The 27,655-nt window shown below is 33.2% G+C and overlaps 2 protein-coding genes across 4 annotated transcripts in view; one reads left to right on the top strand and one right to left on the bottom strand.

Moving 5' to 3' along the window:
• LOC6051148 (mesoderm induction early response protein 1) overlaps positions 1-2,917 on the bottom strand; it is a 31,815-nt gene extending 28,898 nt beyond the window's left edge. Inside the window, exons 1-2 of one of the 2 annotated variants that reach the window (XM_038257824.1) lie at positions 2,534-2,917; positions 2,331-2,433 (exon numbers count right to left, since the gene is read on the bottom strand). The gene's annotated coding sequence lies outside the window, so the exon portion shown is untranslated. The remainder of the gene's footprint in view (positions 1-2,330; positions 2,434-2,533) is intronic. The other variant, XM_038257823.1, reaches the window with a different exon arrangement.
• An 8,150-nt stretch (positions 2,918-11,067) lies between these two features.
• LOC6054263 (cyclin-Y-like protein 1) overlaps positions 11,068-27,655 on the top strand; it is a 65,380-nt gene continuing 48,792 nt past the window's right edge. Inside the window, exons 1-2 of one of the 2 annotated variants that reach the window (XM_038255015.1) lie at positions 11,068-11,483; positions 15,442-15,607. The gene's annotated coding sequence lies outside the window, so the exon portion shown is untranslated. The remainder of the gene's footprint in view (positions 11,484-15,441; positions 15,608-27,655) is intronic. The other variant, XM_038255016.1, reaches the window with a different exon arrangement.

Raw genomic sequence — 27,655 nt, 5'->3', positions numbered from 1 at the left:
TTTAACTATTTTTGAACATTTGAATCATTTTAATTTACAAAAGAAGGATTTTTACAAAACAACTCCAGAATTTTTTTATTAGGTCCTATAAACATATAAAACAACAGCTAATAGGACCTTTTAGAAAAAAAAACTCTAGAACTGAATGCTGTTTGAAGAGAATGCATAAAAAAGACAAAGCCTTTGGAACATTCTGCTTGATTTTTGGACGCAATTAATTTTTTTATGATTGTAGGAAGAACCAACGAATTCTTAATTAGCCCGTACTCGTGAGAATAAAGATAAAAAACGTTTTTTTAATACTAAATTTGTCGATTAATATATAGGGTAGAGGACCCAGAAATCGCCCACTTTATAGTGGCAATCTAGGAAATTTGATGAGTATTTAATGACAATTTATGGTATTTGGTTCTATATGTTGTAGAACGTTGATAAACTATTTGATTTTAAGTTTCCACAAAGTTTTCATCATTTACATGTTCATTTTTGATGAAATTTTGCGTTTTAATAAAGTGCTCTGAAGAGCCTATTTTCGCCCCCCTAAATCCAATTTTCGCCCATCCTTGGAACCAGTTTTCGCCCACGACAAAAATCAAGATACCATATGAAGTTATGACACAAAGCTAAGCAAATATGGTCTCCTATTGATACACAACATGTTCCCGAAGCTCAATTTCATTGATTTGCACATATTTTGTCGTAAAATAAATTGAAGTTCAAAAAACCCTAGGAGCTTTCTATACAGATGTCCTAATATTTTTTAAGTTCTTTGTATATTCTAACTAAAACCAAAACATGTTCTCACTCTCACTAAAAAAAATATGACTAAATCAAAATTTGTGATAGAACTCATGTGTCCCTATTCACCCTAGATAAGAGCACACAGTTACAATTAGCTCCATGTTGTTGTTGATTTTGTTAGGGGAGCTTTAACCCTATGGGGCATTCGCTCCCGAATTGACTCAATATAAAACTTCGAGTACCTCTTAATAAAAATATTAAAGCACATGTGTAACTACTTTCCCATCCTCTGCTTAATTTGTTTTCCTCTGTACCAGTAAACTTTTACTACATTTGAACTAGGTGTCCCATATCTTAGCTTAGGTCAATTTTTGAACTGATGTTTATACCAAAACCCCCTAATGAATGAAACTAATTAAAATGATTATTTAACCTATAAAAATAATCTAGAATGTTCCAAATATATTTTCAAGCACATTTCGCTGCGATTAGATAAGTTTTATGGTAAACGAAAACTGGTTCTAGATAAAATCTGAAAACACAATAAAAGATTTCGCCCTGGACGAAAATTGGATCGCATGTTTTTTCATGACCCCAGAAATCGCCCTCTTTATTTTATTGAAATAACCTTTGGAAAACGTTTAAAACAGGTAAATCACTAGATTTTCATGAAATTCACACATACAGTGAACTAATGAATTATTCATTTACATAATTTTCGGACAAAATGAGTTGTTTTCCCTCATTAACATTATTACCCGCTGTAGTCTAAATTGACAAAAATATGGCGGCTGCAGTAAGGCTTTTTTTTGAAAAGCTTATAAAAACTTAATAAACAATAGAAATTCATAAGAAAAGTTTCAATTAGTACTAGAAATGAATGAATATGTAAACCTGCATAGTAAATTCAACCAAAAAATGGTATAAGTTTGCTAAATACAGATTAAATCCAGTAGGTGGGCGAAAACTGGAGCAGGGCGAAAACTGGGTCCTCTACCCTATTCGGGACTTTTGTTCAAAACTTTGCACCACAAGCTGAATTTGTTACTTGAGCTATTTTAGGCCGGCTAGCCTAGAATGAGCAAAACGGTCAACGTTTACCTTTTGATACTAGAAAGTGAAGTTTGAATAGGAAAAATCAGGAAAATGTTTAGAAACACTATAGTTTTTAAAAGATTTTATCATCAGGTGGCGCTTTGAATGGAAACAAATATTTTCAAAGGTGAAATTCTCGTAGAAAATTTGATGCTTATAACTTTGTCCATCAGCTTTTGCTCAGATATTTCTTTTATAAAATCTCAATGGTGACATTCTCCAGAATTATTACAGGAATATCTACATGTTTCTATCAATTTTCAATAGTTTTTGTCAATAAATACCATACAAAATCGATAACAAATCTCCTGAAAAAGGTGCACATGCCCCCTGACCAAATATTTAGGTTTGCCTGCAAAATGTCGGGAAAAAGCCCCTCTTTCACGGTGCCAGAGATCAGACTGATACAAAATAGCACATAAGCGTCAAGTTAGCAATGTATCGACTGGAAAAATCTCATCCGGTCAAAAAAATTAAAATTAAATTTCACAAACCTCGTTTTGGTCGGCGTCCGGCGGCCAGCAATCTCCAAAACCTACACCGCTAAATCAATAACAACTTCCTTTATCCTTCCGCGCCACTCAGGTACTCGTCATCCTAAAAAGCGAAAAAGTAGTATCAGAAAACCAATAATTCAATCCAATCAAGAGCAGCACACAACAAAAAAATATATATCTTCTCAGACAAAGATAAATACCGGTCAGACAACGACTCCTTCTGCTGGTATTTTCTGTGTATCTTTTAATCGCCGTCCTCCACTTGTTTTGCTTGTTTTGCTCTCGAGAGTCCACTTTATGGCCCCAGCAGCAGCAGCCGCCGCAACTAGCGCTCCTCCACCGGGTGAAAATACACAAAAATCACGTACGCCACTAAAGAGACACAATCGAACGATTCCCGGCGAAAACAACTAATGGACGAAAGATTTTTTAAACGATCTTGATTCCACGATTCACGTACTCTCTGTTACACTCAGCTTTTGAAAATCGCTGCCTAAATCCACCAAAAATGCATAAATTTTATCCGAGAAAGAAAATTTTTGCGATGCACGGCGCGAGACTCGGAACATAAACATGGTTGACCCTGCCGGAAAGTGCGATACGCGTCATCGATGGGTGACATTTCGGACGTGACAGACGAGCGAGGGATGCGCGGATGGTGATGGTGGGGTTACACAATGAATCTTAATAGAAATAACTGTTTAATTGGGTACTAAAGCCCTATGTAAATTTTTATGAACAACGGTAAAAAACACGATCAAAAATCATTTCTGATCACTTTTTTTCATTTTAAAGAAAAAACATTTTTTGACAAGACAACATTTTTTCGATGGATCAACTATGGTCCCCTTGGAACGAGCTGTCAAGTAGGAGCTTTTCTGTCAAGAAGGACCACGAGATTGATTGTTCAAAATTGATTTAAAAATCCATTTAAAACTCTTTGTGGTCTTACAAAGGGCCATTGTACTCAGAAAAATAAGCTTTATCGCTGTAAATAATATTATCCGCGCACCACCAAACCGAAGTGCGCAACACCTCTGTTGCGCGAAAAAATCTACTGCGTGGCCCTTCTTAACAAAAAAGATGCTTGACAGCTCGTTGATATATATTATATATAGTTGATCCATCGAAAAAAAAATGTTTTGTCATTAATTTTTTTTCATTAAGGCTGTTGCAAATATTTTTTAAAGTATATTTGCAACGACCTAAAATGAAAAAAATGTGGTCAGATATTGTTTTTATTCATGTTTTTTACCGTTGTTACTTCAAAATCCTATTTTAATAATGAAAATTGGGTCCTTAAATTAAGCCTAAAATTTGTGATATTATTTTTCACCACGATAGGCCCTATTTTTCGAAGTACAACGACCCTTTGTACGACCGCAAAGGTTTTAATCAATTTAATAACACTTGTAGCACCAACGGGGTCAAAACTTACGCGAAGCACCAAGGGGGTCAAAAATGTTGGAAATGCAACTACAACCGGCTGTTTCTCGGCAAAATCTTAACCGATTTGGATTACAGACTGTCCAGGGGAAACAGATAAATATAGGCACTGGCAACGTATGTTTTGCGCTTGCAACACTGCCAGTTTTGCTGAGCGTAAAGGGCGTTTGGTGTCCAGCGCGTTTGGATCTGTCAAACATTGGTCAAACTGTTTTCTAGACAAACTGTAATTTGGATGATTCTTGTTGCATTCGATCCGAAAGAATGTCAACAAGGCAGATCCAAAATAAATGCGTCTTAAGTTATAGTAAAAAAGGCATTTCCAACTTTTTTTTCGAAGGGTTGTATGCGAGGTTGTATGAGCCGGTGAAAATGCATTTCCAACTTTTTTGACCCTGTTGGGGCTACAAGTGATAATCTATAAAATGAAAAAAAAGATTGTCGTGATCGGGGACTTTCTTTTATAATAAAAACACAGATATTTTGCAATTAACAAACAACACGTCTTATTCCACAGAAATTAACCACAAAACTGATTTGACAATCTTCATTCTCTCTTTCGCCAGCCGCGCGCATCTCGTTGTTTTCTCGCTTGTTGTTCTCTCTCGCAGCTCGCTAGCGCGCTCTCGCACTCCATCCGCAATCAGCTAACAAGGCAATATTCATGAAGGTTTGCACTTTTGTTGCGCTCTTAACTATTATTTATGAATTATATCAATGTTATAATAAATACTCATTTAATAATTTATTACATATTCAATCCTGCAACCCATAATCCCTACATTCTCCCTCTTTTCTACTCTCAAGATGACGAATATCAATCATAATTCCTAACAGAAAAATTGCATGAATGCTAAATCAATCAATTTTTTTTTTAAATTTCCTAAAAGATTTTCGTCGGGTTCCTCGACTTTGTTTTCATGCTGATCTAAATACGAAAGCGCAGTCTTCGAAATGTTTCATCTATGTTGTCCAAGAGACTGACATCCGATCGCAGGAGTTGTAAAAAATGGAATGCACTGATGAGGTTGAAAATTTAAAACACCTGAAAATATAAGAAAAAGAAAAAAAAACGAGGAGAAAAACAAAAACCACAAATATTTCTCAAATAAACGCAGGTTTATCAATTTTTATGCAATACGAGATTAGTGATTGTTTACCTGATTTTCTTTAAATTTTATGTAATTTAAAATTAAAAAGCAAATTTTACAAACATTGCTGAAGCAACACAACACGATTTAAAAAAATAATAATTCAAATTCAAAAGCAATATTTTTTTTAAACATTTCGAATTAAATGGAATCAAATTATTTTTCTTTATTATCATTTTGTGAATATGAAATATAAAACAATGTGTTCTAAATTCAAAAATCTAACGTGTTGCTGACTTAATTAACAAATGAGGCATAATCCTGGCGTTTTTAAAGTTTTAAATTCATGTGTACCATATATAACAAAGAATAAACATTTCTAAAAATATATACAATGTGGTAATTTATTTTATTTATTTAAAAAAAAATCTGAAACAAAAACTATGACAGGCACAGATATTGTTTTTACTCAAATTTACACTTTGAATTTATGTGCGCCCGCCACGGAGTTCAAATCGATCAGCCCAGTGCCACGTCCGATTGATCCACCAGACGGGACTTGAAGTTAAACATAAACTGATTTTAATATTAAATGCAGTCGTGACAAAAGTATATGTTTGTAATTAATACCCAAAAACACCCAAAATGGATCCACAAGCAAGCTTATTCCTTCCTCATTTTCAATATTTTTATCTGTACTTTTCTGTAATTTATTCCCAGCCAAGCTGTACTGCTAAAACAAACAACTTTTTTTTTATATAAAGACTAATATGGAGATCGGAAGGAAAGGAAGGTTTTACGAACAGCAGAACAAAGGAGAGGGAGCGTTTTCTTGGGGCTTTTCTTCACCCTATCTGGCTTGCTTTCGCTTCTACTGCTGCCCATTTGATTTTTTTCTTGACCGGTTCCTTCTGATGTACATACACCGCTTAACATTGTATCAAAAATTACCGCATTTTAACTAATTTTGAAACTGTTAATAAATCATGGCAAAAATTACTAAAATGCAAAATCAGTAATATTTTTAAAGAATTTGTTTTCATCAGTACCGGTACACTTTCATAAAATAAAAAATAGTCCGTATTTCAGTTTAGGATGATTTCTTAAAAAGCAATCTCAATAAATGAAGCAAATTGCAAAAATAATATAAATAATTCAATTAATGCTCAAAATGTGCTTTGCTGCACAAAATACATTTTTTTATAAAAAAATAAAATCAAATGTTGTTTATTCTTGCCACAAAAGCTTTCTTAAATATTTTTTTACCGATTTAACGATTTTGATCTGTAAATGCATGGTAGTATCAACATTTTTCAACTTTTATATTAAAAATTTTGAACTTTCTATTAATATTCACTTACGCGATCTTTTAACCAAACAAACGATAGTTTTTACCGAATAGTTTTTTCTCTGTTATGTCTACTTAATAATATTTTTGTTTATCTTGAAACAAAACATAGTTCAGAAAAATTATTCTAATGAATAAAACAAAATCATGTGGTAAATTGTTGCAATAAAAATAAAATATATAAATTGAAATAAATGCCGTTCCGCTATATTCGATTTCTATTATATGTCAAATTAATTTTCTCTTCAAATTGTATTTAAAGTAGCTAAAGGTATGGATCCAAGCACTTTTGATATTACCGTAGATTAGATTATTTAATGTTACATTTAATCATGATCAAAACAATGTTTAAGGTCATTTTATTTATAAATACCTTCAAAATGTACTGTGCTTATCAGATAACAACAAAAAAAATATTTTATTCAATTATTCTTGTAATGCATAGATGTATAGATTGCAATCTGACTACTTTCTCAAAGGGTTCCAGCTCAGGCGAAACATTTTTCAAACTACCACCGCAGAGGTCTGTCAGGCTCCAACACGGAGGAGACAATATCCTAACCATAAATTCCTTCAAAACGTATCTTGCTTACCTTAAAAACAGCTGAAAGATTTTTTAATGTTTTATTTTAAATATTTGGTTTTATTTTTCTCGTAATGTAAAATGGGTTCCAAGCAACTTTGATATATTACTTGAGTAGATTGTTCACAGAAACTTATTTTTTTTTAATCACGATCTTTACGATCCCTGTCAATGGTTTCTTTTCTTATTTAAAATTTTAACTTTTTCTTTGCTGATAAACTCCTGTTATGTAATTTGAAAAAGTTTGGTTTCATAATTAAGTACAATCGATTAAAGAACCCCAAAGTTTCTTTAATTTATTTTAAAATAATGTTTCTTTTAATTTAATTTTGATATATTTACTTTACGAAAATTCTGAAAGTGTTTTTTTTTAACTCAATAAAATGATACATTGTTAAAATATAATTTCTATCGAAATTAATGAATGATTTTGAACTATTTTGATACAAATCACAGATATTGCATTGAAAAATAAAAATTAATATAATAAATATAAATGTTTCCTAGTTTTTTTAAATTATGCTTTTTTTTTCGTTGCTCAAATTGTCACTCCTACTTCTCAAATTCAAAATTAATATTTAAATATTTGTATTATTTTCAGAATTTCTGATGATTAATCATTCCTTTATTTATTATTTAAAAATGCATCAAATTAATTATTAAGTGAATTATTTTACCTTTTTTAACTAATAATGTATTGTTCATGTTAACGATTACTTAAATTTTTACTTCCCTGTGAAATAATGTTGGGTTTCAAGCAACTTTTGTATCACAGCTGAGTAAATCGATTAAAGTAACAATTAACCATAACTACTATCAATATGGAATACTTAATCATTAACGTCTTTCAATTTAGAGGTTTATCTTTCAAGAGAGGACAACTCCAGTGTTATATCAAGTGACAATCGTTTTAGTCCTATTCGATGAATTTAAAATCATTTTTTTTTTGGGTAGTTCACAGACATAACTCCAAAATACATATTGCTTTATCTGTGGATACCAAAAAGTGCTCACTTTCACATTTAAATTTATTTATTCATTTTCTTAGGTCAATTTCTTTTGTGATGTTAAAGACGGTTCTTAATTGAATGAAAAGATTTGCTGAAAAATATATTTCTAAAATCCATAAGGCTCCTTCTGCGAAGTTATTTAAAAAAAATCATCACAAAAGTCTGTCGGGTTCCTTTATCGAGGAGATTGTTATCTGACTGCTTTCGCAAAGAACTCCAGCACAGATCATTCATTTTTTTTAATCTGACTACCATCACAGAGGTCTGTCAGGCTCCAACACAGAGAAGACTTTTTTCTGACTACCATCGCAGAGGTCTGTCAGGCTCCAACACAGAGGAGACTTTTTTCTGACTACCATCGCAGAGGTCTGTCAGGCTCCAACACAGAGGAGACTTTTTTCTGACTACCATCGCAGAGGTCTGTCAGGCTCCAACACAGAGGAGACTTTTTTCTGACTACCATCGCAGAGGTCTGTCAGGCTCCAACACAGAGGAGACTTTTTTCTGACTACCATCGCAGAGGTCTGTCAGGCTCCAACACAGAGGAGACTTTTTTCTAACTACCATCGCAGAGGTCTGTCAGGCTCCAACACAGAGAAGACTTTTTTTCTGACTACCATCGCAGAGGTCTGTCAGGCTCCAACACAGAGGAGACTTTTTTCTGACTACCATCGCAGAGGTCTGTCAGGCTCCAACACAGAGGAGACTTTTTTTTTGACTACCATCGCAGAGGTCTGTCAGGCTCCAACACAGAGGAGACTTTTTTTTTTTGACTACCATCGCAGAGGTCTGTCAGGCTCCAACACAGAGGAGACTTTTTTTTCTGACTACCATCGCAGAGGTCTGTCAGGCTCCAACACAGAGGAGACTTTTTTCTAACTACCATCGCAGAGGTCTGTCAGGCTCCAACACAGAGGAGACTTTTTTCTGACTACCATCACAGAGGTTTGTCAGTCTCCAACACAGAAGAGACTTCAAAATTAACTATGACTAATCAATTATAACGGCAAAAAACGTTGCTCAAATCAAATTTCAAAGCAAAACATTGATTGTCAATTTCTGCATAAATCTATAAAATTTTCATTAGAATTCTAAAACGATAGTTTTCAATTTCCACAGCATCAAGCAACAATCTAATATTGCATCAAATTCACATTAAAAATTTATCGTCAATAATAACAACAATCTAATCTTCATTCAAATGAGAACTATACATTTTTTCATTAACCATAAAATTAATAATCAAATTTAGCATCAACTTCAAAACAAAACATTGGTCATCAATTACCATATGAACAATCAAATATTGCGTCAAATTTAAAACTCAAAATTGCCCATCATAAAACCACAATCAAATATTGCATGAAATTTGAAATCGAAAAAAAATACCTTTCTATAATAACAAAACTCAAATTCTGAAAACAAATCTTGGCCTTCGATTGCCGCAACAAAAAGGAAATCTATCATCATATTCAAAATAATAACTGGTTTTCGATTACCACAATATCAATCAAACCTCGTATCTTAATCGAAACAAAATATTGGTTTTCATTTATCGCAAAAATAAGCAAATTTGTCATCTTATCATAACAAAACATTGGTCTTTAATTCCCTCATCAACAATCAACTCTTTCAATCAAAATTAAACTTGTAAATTTTGTAATTTGTGATTTTATTGTACTTTGCATCAAGTTATTGCCACAACAAGCATATCTTTCATTCAACTTAAAACAAAACTAACAAGAAGCAAATATTTATCTTATTCAAAAATAAACATTGGTCTTCAATTACCAAAATAACCAGCATCCAATCCAAAATAAAAATAATGATCATCAATAATAACAACAATCCATAACAATCAAATTTTGCATCAAATTCAAAACAAAACATTGGTCGTCAATTATAATAACAACTATAAAATTCAAACAACAAATTTGATTTCAATTACCAAAACAACAACTAAATTAAAAACAAATTATCTACCTTCAATCACAAACTAATCCTCCATCAAATTCAAAAAGAAATATTGATTTTCAATTTCCACAATCTTGTCAAATCTTTTGTCAAATTATAAACAAAATATTGATTTTCATCAATCACAAGAATAAGAAAAAAAAATTTAAGTCTAATTCGTAACAAAACATTGGAGTTCAATTTCCACAACAACAATTAAACATTGCATCAAATTAAAACAAAACATTGGTCGTCAATCAAAACAACAACAATCAAATCTAAAGCAAAAATGTGATTGTACAAAAACAATCAAATTTCGAACAAACTATTTGCCTTCAAATTCCACCATTAACTTAGAAAAAAACATTGGTTTTCAATTATCACAACGAAAAGCCAAACTTACAACTTCAAAACAAAACATTCGTTCCCAATATCACAACAACAAGCAAATCATTCATTAAATTCAAGACCGTCAATTATCGCAGATAGTTTTATGCCTTTTATCAATTTCAAATAACAAGTTCAAGCAAACATCTACCTGTTTCAAAACACAGGCAAAACAACAAAGCGAAACTTTGGACCTGCATCCTGGCAGGTAAACAAAACTGTTGGATTTCACAACACAACAATTCAAGCAAAACAAATGATCTTTCATGAATCAAAAGGTTCGACTTACCGGACTGTGCCATTGTCGTGATCGGGGACTTTCTTTTATAATAAAAACACAGATATTTTGCAATTAACAAACAACACGTCTTATTCCACAGAAATTAACCACAAAACTGATTTGACAATCTTCATTCTCTCTTTCGCCAGCCGCGCGCATCTCGTTGTTTTCTCGCTTGTTGTTCTCTCTCGCAGCTCGCTAGCGCGCTCTCGCACTCCATCCGCAATCAGCTAACAAGGCAATATTCATGAAGGTTTGCACTTTTTGTTGCGCTCTTAACTATTATTTATGAATTATATCAATGTTATAATAAATACTCATTTAATAATTTATTACATATTCAATCCTGCAACCCATAATCCCTACAAAGATATCAGAAATGGTTTTTAGTCGTGTTTTTTAACTTTTGCTCATAAAAGTATACATACAGCTTCAGGTCCCTATTTCGTTTATTGAACATTTTTAAACTTTAGACATCCCGACATTTCTACAGTAACCTCCCTTGCCCACTTTCGGACCCCCCGGCACAATGTAACCTCAACCAGAACAGATTTTCAGTGCCGGGCACGCGCTGTCACCCGCTGACAGCACTGTCAAATTTCATGCATTCTCTCTCGCTCTCACCTACACGGGTGCACGCAAGGTCTTTCAGCCACAGAGATTTCCTCCATTCATCAGTTTGCGTCCACTCGTCGGATCTCGCGAAAAAAAATCGTAAAAGAGGCCGCCGCGAGAAGAAGCTGCTGCTGCTGGTGCAAAAATGTCTTTGCCTCTAGGGGACAACAAAGCATCGTCATAAGCTGTGCCAGAAACGCTGACGGTTTGTGTCGTGCGCCGAAGAAAAACAGGAAAAAACTGTGCAGGTGATTGCAAGAGCTTGGAAAAAATAAAGCTTGGAATAAAAGATCAGCCTCCCAGTGCCGTGTCGCGTTCCTCCGGAAGTTAATCCGTCGTCGACGTCGCCGTCGCCGCCCGCGTCTTTCCAGTGAACAACCCTCGAGGATTGTGTGTGTGTGTGTGGCCAGTTGCCCAGTTCCAGCAGAGAAGAAAAGGTGAAAAATCGTTCCTCCGGAAGAATTTGCCAAGTGTGCCCTCTGGGGAAGGTGGCCATACCACCGATTTGACAGTCCCAGCAAAACCGGCTTCGAACCTTGGTCAGAAGATTGATTTTGACCAAAATGTCCACTTTCCCCTCCCGGACGGAGTGTGTCTCCTCGATCGGGCTGTAAATTTTGGTCGAAGTTTTTGTGGCCATCGCGTCATCTTGCCTAAAAGTTGACTCTTTTGACCAAGTGGCCAGCCATCTCCTGCAGCAGCAGCAGCATTTACGATTTGCTTGAAGAGTTGGAAGGTTGATGATTTTTTTGCGTTTTTTTATTTCTTTTCTCATTGGCGTTTGCAAGGGTTACCGTTGAGCGGCGGTTGTGGGAAGGTTTAATATTTATTACAAATTTTTTTTTATTATTTAATGATAATTTTTTTTTAATATTAACAAAACGTGTTCAAGATAGGTACATTCTTTGTTTATAAACTTACATTAACCGAACATAAATTCGCTGAAATAATAGAACTTGATTCAAATACAATAAATTTTATTATTACTATTTTAGACCGTTGCAAATATTTTTTGAAGTTTATGTCCCTCGACTCAGACCAATGTCGCGGGAGGGGAAAAAAATAAAAAAAAGTATAAAAATTGATATTACGAGCCATGTTTTCAACATTTTAATGAAAAAAGTGTTTTAAAATGCATTATACACCTGTCCAATTGTTTTACCATCATTAGTTTCAAAAATATCTAAGTATTGACAAAAATTTTATTTTTTGCGATTTTTTTTTGCGGTGCTGTACATTGGAATTACATAAAAATTCAAAACATTTAAAAAAAAACCCAAACATGGTAAATATGATTATTAATGCAGAAAAATACATTTTAGATTGTTTTCAGATGATTAGACTTCTATTTTCATGGAAATTTAGAAGTTTTTTGGGAATTTTTTTTTTTTGCCCCCTGATTTTTCAGACCAATTATGAAGGGGAGGGGGGGGGGGGGGACATAAACTTTGAAAAATATTTGCAACGGCCTTACTAAATAAAAAATACATTTTTCGACATGTTTGTTGAAAAAAGTACTGCCTTTTATTTTTTGAGTTATTCTTTAGAATTTCTTGATTTTTAATTTTGTATTTTTTTTAATTTAAACAAAACCTTTGTCCTTGCATTCAAATCAAATCAAATTATTCGCTCTACAGAATTGCTTTGGCGATCTCGATTGCGAGATTCCTACTCGAAACTAGGTGTCCGAAGGCTGGATTGTTGAGCTAAACCTCTTTTCACACCTAAGCTTCCATCCACCCCGGGATTCGAATTGACGACCTTTGAATTGTGAGTCCAACTGCCTGCAAGCGACTCCACCGAGTGGGGAGCCAGGAAGACGACTCCTACACATAGATTGAGATAAAGACCTAATCTCTGGGTAGACTGGAGCCAACATTTACTTTCCCGTCCGACGGAAGGCGTGAGCAGACAAATCTTGTCTCGAAAAATGCCACCGGGACCTTCTAGGATCAAACCCAAGCCGACTGTTAAGTAATTTTCGATTCCAAATTTGATTTTGCATTAAAAAATAAAAAATACATTGTCACCCCTAATGACGGTATAGTAAAAATTTAACGTTTAGTGAGAAAAAATCGAATAAAATTGTCGAGATTTTTTTCCATGTTCCTACTTTTCCTGAAAATTCCCAATCATATCCTACAACTTTGCTGAAGTTACCAAATCGATCCGAATGGTACAGCTTTTAGAATATTCAAATGTCCCTTCCCAGTCCGCAAAATTTTATGAAGCCTTGTATGGAAAAGCTAATGATACAAAATGGCTTTTTTGATATTTAGGCAACGCTAAGGGCTGAACCAATCCAAAATATACAAAATTAAAAAAATTTAAAATAAGAAAGTGAAATTCTACAAAAGTAATCAGTTATCTTGCATTGGTTTTTTGAAAATTCTATGGGAACCATCTGGAAATGTTCACATATCAGTGTGGCTATGAAATAAAGAATTATCTATTCATCACGACGTGGCTGGAGCAAAAATTATTTACCGAGATACCCCTTCGGTTATTTATTAAAAAATTGATGTCTTTCATGTTTTAAAGCAAAAAACACGTTTTACACCAGTTTTAAGGCCAACTGTTTTCCAATGCAATGTATTGTAGAAAATTAATAGATAAGTAAAACACTTGATAAGCAAAACAGGACTTTCAACTAAAAAAATAAATATCTCAAGAAATACTCAATTCACCCTGAGGTTTTGATTGAATTTTATGTAAAAAAAAACTCTCAGCCATCAAATGATATTGTCAGTTTTCTCGTAAGTGCTCGTCCAAAAGGTTAAAAAATCATTGTAAAACTTCAATCGCAAAATTTTGCAATAACATGGGACAGCACGAATCTGAAGCCGGACGAATGTATTCCGAAATTAAAGAAAACTTCAATCGCAAAATGTGGACTCTACGTAAAAAATTCTTCAAATTTGCATACCCAAAAGTTGACTTTTTGTCAAGTTTTCTCCTAGGAAAATGCATTTTGAAAATGAGGTTTTTCGAAAACTTAAAATATGAGCGGGGTGTCATGGTCGCAGGGGTGGACCAAATGTCACCAAACTTGGGATTCTTTGCTTTTGAGGCAAACACAACCCCCATGCCAAATATAAGCAAATTTGGTGAAAGTCGATGTTGAACGCGTGGTCATTTGGGAATTCCATATAACTATACAGCAATGTCCCACGAAAACAGCATGAAACGAAAAAAGTTCGAATTAATTAGACCCATATTTTTTTTTTTTTACCATTAGAGTGACCAACGCCGTGTTACGGTAGTCCGAAAAGTTCCATTCCATAGTCCATTTTCGTCGATTTTAGCAAAAACAACACTTTTCAAAAAATCATAACTCCGCGACATTTCAACCGATTTTAGCTGTCTTGGGCGCAAACGAAAGGGTATTAGAATGGCTTTTAAGGAAAAATAGTTAAAAGTTTCAAAAATCTAGCTCAACAAATGAAAAGGTCAAATGAAAACTTAAAATACTCTTTTGAAGGGCTTGGTATCAAAGAGCCTATGCCTGAAAATATATTTTTCAGAAAATGACGAAATCGGCAAAAAATGACTGTTTTCACTTAAACTTCGATAACTTTAAATTTTAAGCGATGACCTCTACATGTTTGGGTACCAAAATTTTCGTAATTGAAAGACGCAACTCAGGCGTAGGCTCTTTGAGACGAGACCTTCAAAAGAAGGGGGTTGAGAATTCCAAAAAAGTGTTTGTGGACTGTTACATATATTTTCAAATGAGTTCAAACATGCTAAATATCTAATCTAACCCAAACGCATCAAACATGCTTTATATGATTATAAACGCAGAAAAATGCATTTTAAATGGTTTTTATTTTCATTGAATTTTGAATTCTTTCAAAAAAAATCCGCCTCCTATTTTAAAATAATGAAATTGGACTCAGAAGAAAGAAAAAACCATTATGATAAATTTGGACAATCTGATATAAGTTCGAACAACAAATACTTTTTTTTTTATTTAAAAAAAAAGAAAAAAAAAAACAAATACAAATATTCAACTAAATCCAACAATCGCACCCTCGACGGTAAAACTACGCTAAAACACATCCAGTTTTTTTTTATTCGCTGCACTCCCCCCTTCCCTCCCTTCCCTTTCCCCTGAGCAGCTTGAGTTGAGCTAAACTATTAGGTTCGCCACACCGAGCTAGTTTGGCCCGGAATCACGGATGCATGGCACACAAAGTGAACCAAATATAATGTTCGGAAAACACGATCATCACGAGCTAAAGAGATGATGACGACGGCGAAGAGATAATGGTGCCGCGATAAGATTTGCTTGCTTTTTTTTCTCTCTCTTTTTTGGCTGGTCAAAACTGTCCACCAAATGATGTGGGAATAAAGCTTTCTCATGTGCTATCGTATTGTTGTGCTTGCTTGCAGCTGGAAGAAAACTGCAGGATTCCGGAGCAAAACATCCCGAGGGAAATTTAGAGTGCACGAGTGCAGGAACGTCCGGATTCAAACGGAATTTACTACGTGCTGGAGCACGTACAAAGTTAATTCAATTCGGAAACGAGGTCAACCTTAGAAAAAATAAAAAATAAAGGTAGGTCAAATGCATCATGCATTAGTAAATTAAGTCATTTACTTTAAAATCTCACCTGAACAAATATCTCTCTGCTCCGTTGCAACTGAGGCCCTGTTTGAAATTAATAATTCAATCGATTTGCTTCGATTGTTCAGCAAAAGTCTCAATACGAGTGTAGAAAAAATGCCGACAAAGATTCACGCTTCGATCGGTTTGTGAGGCCTTGGAATATTGAGTATTTTTCATTATTATAAATGGCATTCACTCACAATCGGTCACTGTGTCATCGTCATCGTAACATTGGTTAGTTGATAGACCAGACTAGCCAATGAATCACGAGCATTGATTCACGGCATTGAAATTGTTTGCTTGCTAAGGGATTACCTTAAAGCAAGTGATTAGGTTCCGGGAAACTGTGATTGTCTAATTTGTAATCGCAAATTTGTGATAGCATACACTTTTCACGGTGTGTTTCCTAGAACAAAGTTAAGATTAAAAATTCGGCAAGTCTGATATTTGGCACCATTAAATAAGGGCTCTTTCCCTACATTTTGCTGGGTCCAACTCATTATTTTTAAAACATCTGCTTAACAGTTCATATTAATTACAATTTAATTAAAATCAAAATAACAAAATTCCAAAAATTACAGCATTGAAACTTTTTAGATTTTCTAAGTTTTTTTTTTCAATATAAAAATTTAAATTTTTAAATTTTTGGTTTATTGAAAAAATGAAAAATTCTATTGCCACTCTGATTCAGGTAGAATTGATTCTACTCCTAATTATCACAACATGACGAAATCTACTTAGCAATCTGCTAAAATCTCCGTCTAAAAGCGAAATGTAATGTTAAATAAAAAAAAATAATCTGGAATTCAACAATTTGAAATTTCAGAATTTACCAGAGGCGACTCGTGCCCGAATGAAGTACCTGTTCAATGTTAAAACATTTTTTTAAAGCTTTTTTCTTTTGAATGGCTTTTATTTTTACGTTTTATTATTTTTATACTATTATAAATTTCTGTTTATGCAAATAATTAATTAAAATTATGTTTAAGACTTTTTTTATCTCGTTAAAATGTATTTTTAAGACTTAATCATTAGCGTGGGGAATGTGGAAAAATAGAGCAATCGCTCTGCCATCCTTATCAAAATTCAAGGGAAGTTATTGAATATTATACTGAATTTTAAAAGTATTCATCAGGATGTTCAGAAAAAAACATATGGGTCATTCCAGGTCAACTGAGTACACTTTTGGACTCGACCTTCACCGATTTGGACCAAACTTGGAGGGAACGTTTATCTATCGATAGTTAACAGAAATCCCTAATTTGGTGCTGATTGGACCATCCCTCTATTTTTGGCACCGCCCTCTTTTTTGGCGATTTTCTAAAAAACTTTTTTTCTTTTAATCATAACTTTGCAACTATTTGAGCAAAAGACTTTCTACAGGTTGCATTTTATAGAAAATTGTCCAAGGAATTCGATAAAAATAAAATTTTAACCCTTAAATGTCCACTTATATTATATTTTAACGTTTTAAGTATTTATTTATTTATTTATTTGCGTTTAAGGACCACTTAACTCAAGAGTCATTCGGGTCCGATCACGTTTTAAGTATAAAAACTCAGTTTTGACCAATTGATTATATTTTTTTTATTTTTTTTTTATTTTATCGCCATCGTGTTCCCCGGACAATTTTACATAATAATCAATATTGACTTCAAATTAAAATGAACTATTGGCGAGATACAGCGATTTTATACCCCCCCCCCCCTCGAACCCGGCCCGAGCCGAGGGACAAAAACTTTGAAAAATATTTGCATCAGCCTTAATGGCATCAAATCTTAAACTTTTTAGGACTGCATCCGCTTTAAATAGAACCATCCGAAAAATAAAATAACGATCATGGTTGAATCTACTCAGTAGCACAGCACCTTTGATATTTTGCAAAACAAGGTGCTTAAAACCCTTCCCTGATCTACTGTCATAATTCTTCTAATGTGTCCTAATGCTTCTAATTTTAATGCTGGGAAAAGCACAGTACTTTTTTCTTTCAATTGTTTCAATTCAATCTATCAATCACACTATCTAAACTTAACATTACATGACTTTCCAGTAGAGCAAGAATCCACTAGTAACCAAGAAGATCGAAGAGGTTCAACGCGCGCAGTTGAACATTCCAGTTCTAAAACACCCAGACGGAAAATGGGGGGCGCCTGGCGGGCGTTTTGTCTTGGGCGCTGCACTTAGCTGCGCAAGACGTCTGGCAGATTTTCCCCCCGACTGGCCCAAGAATGGTGCCAGAATTCTGGCGAATATGCAACAAACCGGTCGTGCACGGTTCAACCGATTGAACCGATTGGTTTTTGTGCCAGACAGCTGTGTGTTATTCTGCCAGATTTTTGCCAGATTCGTCGGGCGTCACGCAAAACCTGGCTAAAAGAAATGTGCCAAGTGTGTCTGAACTGCTCGACAAACGTCCGCCTGCGCCAGACACTCAAATTTACCAGATTTTTTTCCGACCGGGCAAGCCATCACCAGTCTGCGCAAAACAGCCTGATGCCTAAAAGTGCGCCAAATATAGAGCAATATCTGTCGTGCTCTCGCGCTCTCTCATTTATTCATGCTCTCAACGTGCTGTCAACGCGCTGGCTTGTTTACCTTTTGCATGCAGCTCCCTGGAGAGCTGAGCGAGCTAAGTCGGCTGGGGGTTGGGGGTGGCATTTCGCTCTCTCCCAAAAATGCTGTCAGTTCACGCTCTCAGATTGAACCAGATTTACCAACACATCGATACTGCCGCTGCGTATGAATAGGAAGCTCTTTACATGTGTTGATTTTTTCTGTATGGAGATTTTTTCCCCGACGTTCAAAGGGTGGGTGTTGAACGCGACGAGCATTTGCGCGTGGCCCGCTAGGCTGGCTCGCTTTGGTATTGGTGGGTTGTAAAAGAGTAAAGGGTGGCGGGCCAAAGCTTTTTCGGTGCATGCAGCGCTGCTGAACATAGGGCGTTGATTTTGTTAACGTATATTCAAACAAAAATTGTAATTGTATGTTGCTGGTTAAAAAAGCATCACGGCACATAAATAAAAAAATATATCCGCTTGAAATTGGCTACCTGTTCAATGAACAGGTTGAACAGGTGGACGAGTCGCCTCTGGAATTTACATATTCAAATATTAAAAAAAAATAGAATTCATAATTTGGAATTGCCAAAACTTACAGACTCAAAAAACGTAGAAAGGTATGAATTATTAAATTGAAAAATTACGAAAATATTACAATCGTTTTTTTTTTATTTTAAACTTTTTAAGAAAGTTCTTAAGTTATCAAATTATTAAATTATTTAACTATTAAATTATTAAATTATTAAAATACTAAATTATTAAATTGAGGAGCGGCCGTGGCTGACTGGTTACGGTGTTCGCTTTATAAGCGAATGATTCTGGGTTCGATGCCCATCTGCTCCCAACGAGAAAGATTAGAACACAGAAATTAGAAATGATAAATATGAACGAAAAATCAAAGTCATTCGAGGCGGGGTTCGAACCCCCGTCCTTTGAATTGGTAAGCAAAAATGCTAACCACTAGGCCATGACGACTTGGTGAACTTGGACTGGAATTAGGAACACTGTTACAGAGAGCGAGTTGTGGCGCTATAACCACGGCAAATAGTGTCCAGGGCATTCGTGGAAATACAATGTCCCATCCCAGAGGGTCCCGGAGTACCAAACCTTCTTAGCATGGTGCTCCCAACGAATACAACCAAAATCTCGGAGCGTATGGTGGTGTGTCCCCACGCTTCTTCCTCCCCTGTCGATTCAGAATTGTGTTGTTGTTCGAACACTCCGTGCTCAAACTCAACCCAATTACGAGTCCTCTCTGCGATACGGCTTTACGCAGTAGGCCTGGCCGCTTTAACGCTTGTGATGTTTCAATGCATTCCGATGCAATGGCGCACTACAAATGTTAATAAATGACAAGAAGAGTGCTAGGCGTCATCTAACCTAAGGCACTCTCCAGGATCCCTTCGAAAGATTGGCTGCGCTAGGGTCTGATTAGAGATTAGAGATTAGAGAAATACTAAATTATTAAATTACTAAATTATTAAATTATTAAATTATTAAACTATTAAATTATTAAATTATTAAATTATTAAATTATTAAATTATTAAATTATTAAATTATTAAATTATTAAATTATTAAATTATTAAATTATTAAATTATTAAATTATTAAATTATTAAATTATTAAATTATTAAATTATTAAATTATTAAATTATTAAATTATTAAATTATTAAATTATTAAATTATTAAATTATTAAATTATTAAATTATTAAATTATTAAATTATTAAATTATTAAATTATTAAATTATTAAATTATTAAATTATTAAATTATTAAATTATTAAATTATTAAATTATTAAATTATTAAATTATTAAATTATTAAATTATTAAATTATTAAATTATTAAATTATTAAATTATTAAATTATTAAATTATTAAATTATTAAATTATTAAATTATTAAATTATTAAATTATTCAATTATTCAATTATTCAATTATTCAATTATTCAATTATTCAATTATTCAATTATTCAATTATTCAATTATTCAATTATTCAATTATTCAATTTTTCAATTATTCAATTATTCAATTATTCAATTATTCAATTATTCAATTATTCAATTATTCAATTATTAAATTATTAAATTATTAAATTATTAAATTATTAAATTATTAAATTATTAAATTATTAAATTATTAAATTATTAAATTATTAAATTATTAAATTATTAAATTATTAAATTATTAAATTGTTAAATTATTAAATTATTAAATTATTAAATTATTAAATTATTAAATTATTAAATTATTAAATTATTAAATTATTAAATTATTAAATTATTAAATTATTAAATTATTAAATTATTAAATTATTAAATTGTTAAATTATTAAATTATTAAATAATTAAATTATTAAATTATTAAATTATTAAATTATTAAATTATTAAATTATTAAATTATTAAATTATTAAATTATTAAATTATTAAATTATTAAATTATTAAATTATTAAATTATTGAATTATTGAATTATTAAATTATCAAATTATTAAATTATAAATTATTAAATTATTAACATAAACATTGAGTTAAATTATCGACATAAACTATGAAAAATATTTGCAACAGCCTTATTAAATTATTAAATTTTATTTCTGTTGCCATTTTCTTACTTCGGATCATTTTCGGAGTCATATTTTGGTTTAGAGAAATTTAGAGAAGAAAATAATAGAAATTTCGTGTTTCGACTTTCCAGAGTAAAATTTTGGCGAGAATTGTCAAGTACAAAATCCCTAGATTATATAATTTGGTGATTTATTTTATGGTTTTAAGTTTTTTAAATTATTGAATCTAATTTTTTTCCTGAGTTTGTTTTTAAAGCAACGATATTTAAAGTGTTACAAAAATGCTAATATTGTTTCAGAAATGGCAAAAAAGGTTCCACTTGGTGCAGGTGGGATATGAATCCACAACTGATCAACGGTACTGATCCAAATGCTTTATGTATTATTCTTTTTTCGTTTGAAATTTCAATCATTATGTTACTCTCTTCTATGTGTGTCGTGATTTTTTTTATATGGCGCGGATTTCGCGCGGATCGGGCGCAGATTTTTTTTCGACTTTTCCGTAACAACCCTGCAAAAGGGAAAATTCGCCAAGAATCTATTTTTCAACCAATTTTTGATATTTAAAAAAAATGTTATTGTTATATAGTAGAAAATGTGAAAAACAAGCAAAAATTGAAAAAGCGACTGTGAACAAACTAGATAGGTAATGATAGGAAGTTGTAGAATATGCAAAATAATATCAGAAACAAACATAAACTGAACAAGATAAATGCAAACTAAAATACTAAAAATATAACAAGAAAGATATAAAACAAGATAAGTAAAGTTTTTCGTTGAACGTAGAACAAATGAATACAGGAAAAATTAAAAAAATCCACATCAAAGAACCAACAATTTTTTTTTCGCGGTCTCATTTTTGGTTGTCAAGCTCAAGTATGACACCTTAACTACGCAAAAGGAATTTAGAATTTTTAAAACCAAGATGGCTGCCAATATGGCGGGGACGAAATGTTGAAAAATGCAATATTTAATTTTATAGGCAATCAACCACTCAAATTTGACAAAAACGGGGTCGCAGACCGCATAACATAAAATTCTTATTTTAAAAGAAGAAAAGAATAAGATTAAGGTTTCGCAAACTCTTAAACTAGAAGTGATATTATCTTGTAAGCAATTGGACTATCCATTCAATTAATTATTTTTTCAAATCGAATCTATTTTCAAAGTAAAATTGCAATAACCGCGAAAAACTGCAAGTAATCTTATCATTTTTTACTTTTTTTGTTTTTAGAACATGTTTTTATTTGTCTTTATCATTCCAACTTTTAACTGTAAAGTTTATGTAACTTGATTTTCTTTTTTATTCAGTTACATATTTTTTGCGTTTACAGGAATGTTTTTATGAAAAACTTAATGTCTGATGATATTTTGGATTGATTGGTTTTATTATATTATATTTCACCAGTTTAATTGTATAACACAACTATTAGCCATTATAATATTGCTCAATCTAAACGATTGCGTCTTCCTAAGTCGCTTTCCTCTATGATAATATAGGATTGATAACCTTAGAAAGTGTTTATCTAATTCCAAAAGTGCATTCGCTCCTCGGTCGTCAATGTACTTCCAACGCCCGATTAAGATATTAGATACAGCTCGAGCGAGAGCACCTCCACCTTCGTCGTCATCGACGTCATACAGTAGGAAGGCTGTGGCTTTGATGCTGCGCTAATCGCTCATCACTCTGACCCCCTCCCAACCCTTTTAACACCCCTCCCAGAGCACTGCACTGCACCTGACCGTGGGGCACTCCACTCTACTTTAAAGTTAATTCAACTCCAGCAACTCAGCTCGCCGCCAAGTGAGAAAAAAAACACCAGGCAAATCGGGATGATTTTTTTTTCTTTTTTGCGCTCGAATTTCCAGCAACTTTTCCAACCCAACTCGAAACTATAATAATGATGGAAAAGTTGAAAACTGCGAGCGAAAAGTTTTTTTGAATTTAGATGGAAACTGTCGTACACGTACAAAAAAGTCTAGGCTTAATTATTTAATAAAATTTATTCCGCAATTTTCAGCCCATAATCGCTGAGAGCCCTCTCAAAGTGAAATATTATCATCATTTTACGTGTTCGTAGAAAACCGCTTTTTCCAAGCGCAAAGTGCCTTTTGTCGGAACCATTTTGCATGAAACTTTGTATTTATATTTCCATTTTTCGCCAACTTTTCCAGCAGCCTCATTCAAGCAACCGGGTGCGCGAGCGGCAAGGTGTCGTGCGAATATAAATTTTAATATTTAATTAACCCACATTCTGTGCCACCGGGGCCTAACTGCACAGTTGGTCAAAGTGCCTAAACAATTTCGTAATTTCTAATTGAATTTTTGGTTGAATAAGATCAAATTATAACATGAAACGATTTTACAAGAAAAAAAAATCTTTTTTTAATATTGTTTTAACAGTGCACTCTTTGAAATGCTTTGTGGTGCGGCCACCTTTAGATGAGTATTAGCTAGCGAGGTTCCAAGATTGCAGTGCTCGTGCTCGAAACGGTATGGAAACGCGTTTGGAGGCGAAGGTCTCTACGTTCTATGTTCGGGCAGTGTATTTTAGATTCGGAGTATAGAGAACCACCTCTTCTCGGGAGGAAGAAAGGGTTCGACGACATTGACGTCATTAGAGACGGAGGGAGATTTTCAGGAAAAAAGGGGCAGTGCGTTATTTGATTGGTACTAAGAAAATGACTATGACTGGAAATGAAAATCTTTCAAGAGTTTTGAGTAACAAGATTTAATTATTGTTTTGCCTTCCTCACCTTACTGAGGAAAGCCTACAAAATCACTCGAAAAACGAAATTCTTAATTTGACCTCCTAGACCCACCTTCATGTATACATATCGACTCAGAATAAAATTCTGAGCAAATGTCTGTGTGTGTGATAAGATGTTGATAAAAAAAACTGCACTGGATTATCTCAGCACTGGCTGAACCGATTTGGACCGTTTTGGTCTCATTCGATCCGTCCCATAAGTCGCTATTGAAAATTATAAAGTTTAGTTAAGTACTTCGAAAGTTATGCTAAAAAAATTTAACAAAAGTCCGGAAGATTGTAAAAAAGGGTGATTTTTGTAAGAAACCCTGTCATATTATACATTTTTAAAAAAGGTATTGAAAAGACCTTTCCAACGAGTTTAAAAGATTGAAGATCTGACAACCCTATCAAAAGTTATAAGCACTTAAGTGTTATTTATGAGCTTTTTAGAGGCCGGATCTCAGATATTTTGATGAAAACGTTATCCGGATCAATCATGCGACACATCGTTGGATAGGTGATCAAAAAACCTTTGCAAAGAGTTCAACAGATTGAAGATCTGACAACCCTATCAAAAGTTATAAGCACATTAGTGCCCTGAATTATAAAGATCTTACTACCCAATCTGATGGTATGAATAATAAATCAAGTTGATAGAACACTGAAAGGTCCGCCCCTTTTGTATCTATTTTGGATAGCATTACCCTTTAAATGTGAGGAAGGCACCAACCACCTGAGGGTGGATTAAGTAACGTTTTTTTTTAATGGTGGTTTAAAAAGTGGAATGATCGCTTATTTGAATCGAGATGCTAGATATTGTTTTGAGTTCCGAAAAGAAACGAATTTTGATGAAACAACGTTTGGCAATTGATTGATGCCTCCCAATTATCAAGTAATTTTATCCAAAATAGTAGCACCATAGTTACATTTCTAAATTCAGAGGATTTATTATGGTTCTGAAAACCCTCAATAAAAAACCCTCATGCTGCCTAAATAGGCTTTTATGGCCTACTTAAAACCTAAAATGTTACTAGAGCATCCATCCTTTCTAAGTTCAATCAATTTAACTTCACTGCTCATACCTTTGAGAAGCGTTTTCAGATATTAGATTAGCTCATCGAAAAGGTATTCGTCCAATGTGCTCATGATTGAGGAATTCTCTGAGACTTCGGTAATTCGATTTTTTTGTATTTTTTAATTCGGTTGAGACTTTTTTGGTTTCTTCCTTATGCCCAAAGAAGCCATTTTGCATCATAAGTTTATCCATATAATTTTCCATACAAATTTGGCAGCTGTCCACAAAAATGATATATGGGTCATTCCATCTGAAGCGGAACAGCACTTGAAAATTACCATCTCCGATTCTGCTCAAATTTGGCATAGCTGTTAAGACTATCAAAACATGCTAAAATCCCGAATTTCATCCAAATCGGACCACCCCCTCCATTTTTGTACCCTCCCAAAAAATCGACTTTTTGGCGATTTTTGAGCGAAACCCCTATCTTCAAACGACGATAACTCAGGAACCACAAATCTTAGAGGGTCGGTCTTAGACTCAATTTTGAAGGAAATTGGACGTAGAATCCATTTCTGTGATCAAAATTTAGATTAAAATATGTTTTCTACCTGTATTGCGCAATTGAAAACTTTAAATGGCCGTATCTCAAAACAGCCCTATTTATTTTTTGAATTTGACCTCACCATCGTATTCTCCGTCCGATTTTACATAAGAATCACTTATCGACAGAAAGGAATATGTTTCGTTCCAGAGATATCGAATTTTAAAGTTTTGAGTATTTGAGATTAGCTACACTCGCCGCCTCTGCTAGAAGCACTCAGGCGCGCTGATGAATATTTACTACCTGGTGTTCTGTAAGATGAATCATTTTTATAATTTTATACGATTTTGAGATAATCAATACCTTGAACAACCTATTTTTTGTTTAAGGAATATTTATTGGGTAATTTTCAATGCACTGTTTTTCCTGATCACAGAGTCATTGAACCATATTAAGTAAAATTTGAACTTTGAATATTTATTTGCCAATGGTACAGAGTTTTAACAATACAATTTTCAAAAAAACATCATTTTTCTATTATTTTAATATTTTTCCTAATTCCTCATTTCTTCCCATTTTATCAAATTATTTCTTTTATTTGAAGTGAGAACAAATGTAGAGCTGGCTGTGGTAGATGAAATAACTCTGTGCGGTAGCAAAATATTGCCATTCAGCAATAACTTCAAAAAATCTGCCTTACGGTTTGAAAGGTTGATCATATTAAACCGATTTTTATATTGTGAGCCAGTTTCATCTGAATAATTGACAGCAGCTTTATCGTCTTTCAAGATTTCTAATGATTGACAAACAAAAAAAAAAGAATATTGTTCGGACGGTGTCGAAATCAACACAACTGAATTTGATCTTAATCAGTTAATAAATCAGATTAATCTTAGTGATTTACTTACATTTTTCAGTTTTATACTTTCCGGAAATCCTCTTGCTTAATCATGCTTCACGAGAGTTTTGATCATGTTAATTCATAATTTTTAACACTATAATGTATCGTACACTTTTTCTTAAGTGTTTCTTACAAGATCAATTGCAATTTCCTGCTAGCTCTGCAGGAATTCCATTCTTGGGCTATCGATTGGGCTAGCACACAAATTCACTGTATACTTTTTTTTTAATTTAAGATTATACAGCAGTTTCCTACAGTGGTGTACATTCAATATTTGCCTATTTTGTTAATGATTATTTGGGATGAAATCTTATTTCAATAAAAGCAGGTAACATTTATTGATCAGCGCGCCCGAATGCATCTAGCAGAGGCGGCGAGTGTAGCAGATGTAGTAAATCTCAAATACTCAAAACTTTAAAATTCGATATCTCTGGAACGAAACATATTCCTTTCTGTCGATAAGTGATTCTTATGTAAAATCGGACGGGGAATACGATGGCGAGGTCAAATTCAAAAAATAAATAGGGCTGTTTTGAGATACGGCCATTTAAAGTTTTCAATTGCGCAATACAGGTAGAAAACATATTTTAATCTAAATTTTGATCACAGAAATGGATTCTACGTCCAATTTCCTTCAAAATTGAGTCTAAGACCGACCCTCTAAGATTTGTGGTTCCTGAGTTATCGTCGTTTTAAACTAGGAGGTTTGGTCAAAAATCGCCAAAGAGTCGATTTTTTGGGAGGGTACAAAAATGGAGGGGGTGGTCCGATTTGGATGAAATTCGGGATTTTAGCATGTTTTGATAGTCTCATCAGCTCTGCCAAATTTGAGCAGAATCGGAGATGGTAATTTTCAAATTTGCATTTTTTCTTGCACACTTCAGGTGGAATGACCCATATGAAAATTCGAAAATCTGTATCTTTTGATTGATTTGGTGTCTTCGGCAAAGTTGTAAGTAAGGATAAGGACTACACTGGAAAAAAATGATACACGGTAAACAAAATTTGGTGATTTTTTAATTTAACTTTTTGTCACTAAAACTTGATTTGCAAAAAAAAAACACAATTTTTATTTTTTTTATATTTTTATATGTTTTAGAGGACCCATCAAAAGCCAACTTTTCAGAAATTTCCAGGTTGTGCAAAAAATCTTCGAGCGAGTTATAAATTTTTGAATCAATACTGATTTTTTCAAAAAATCGAAAAATTGGTCGTAACAATTTTTCAACTTCATTTTTCGATGTTAAATCAAATTTGCTATCAAAAAGTACTTAAGTGAAATTTTGATAAAGTGCACCGTTTTCAAGTTAAATCCATTTTTAGGTGACTTTTTTGAAAATTGTCGAAGTTTTTCATTTTTTTAAATTAGTGCACATGTTTGCATACTTTTGGAAAAAAATATTTTTGAAAAGCTGAGAAAATTCTCTATAATATGCTTTTTTGAACTTTGTTGATACGGCCTATAGTTGCTGAGATACAAATGTTTAAAAACATGAAAATTGATGTTTTCCAAGTCTCACCCAAACAACCCACCATTTTCTAACGTCGATATCAGGGATGCCACTTGGTTTTTTAAAATGTCTGTAAAAAAGTCTGTGTATGTCTGTGCATTCGTCTAAAATTCAAATATATAAATTTACAGTCATTGAAATCT

The sequence above is a fragment of the Culex quinquefasciatus genome, chromosome 2 (assembly GCF_015732765.1).
Source record: "Culex quinquefasciatus strain JHB chromosome 2, VPISU_Cqui_1.0_pri_paternal, whole genome shotgun sequence".
Taxonomy (NCBI): Eukaryota; Metazoa; Arthropoda; class Insecta; order Diptera; family Culicidae; genus Culex; species Culex quinquefasciatus.
The sequence above is the reverse complement of the archived record's forward strand: the minus strand, read 5'-3'. Positions and strand labels throughout refer to the sequence as shown.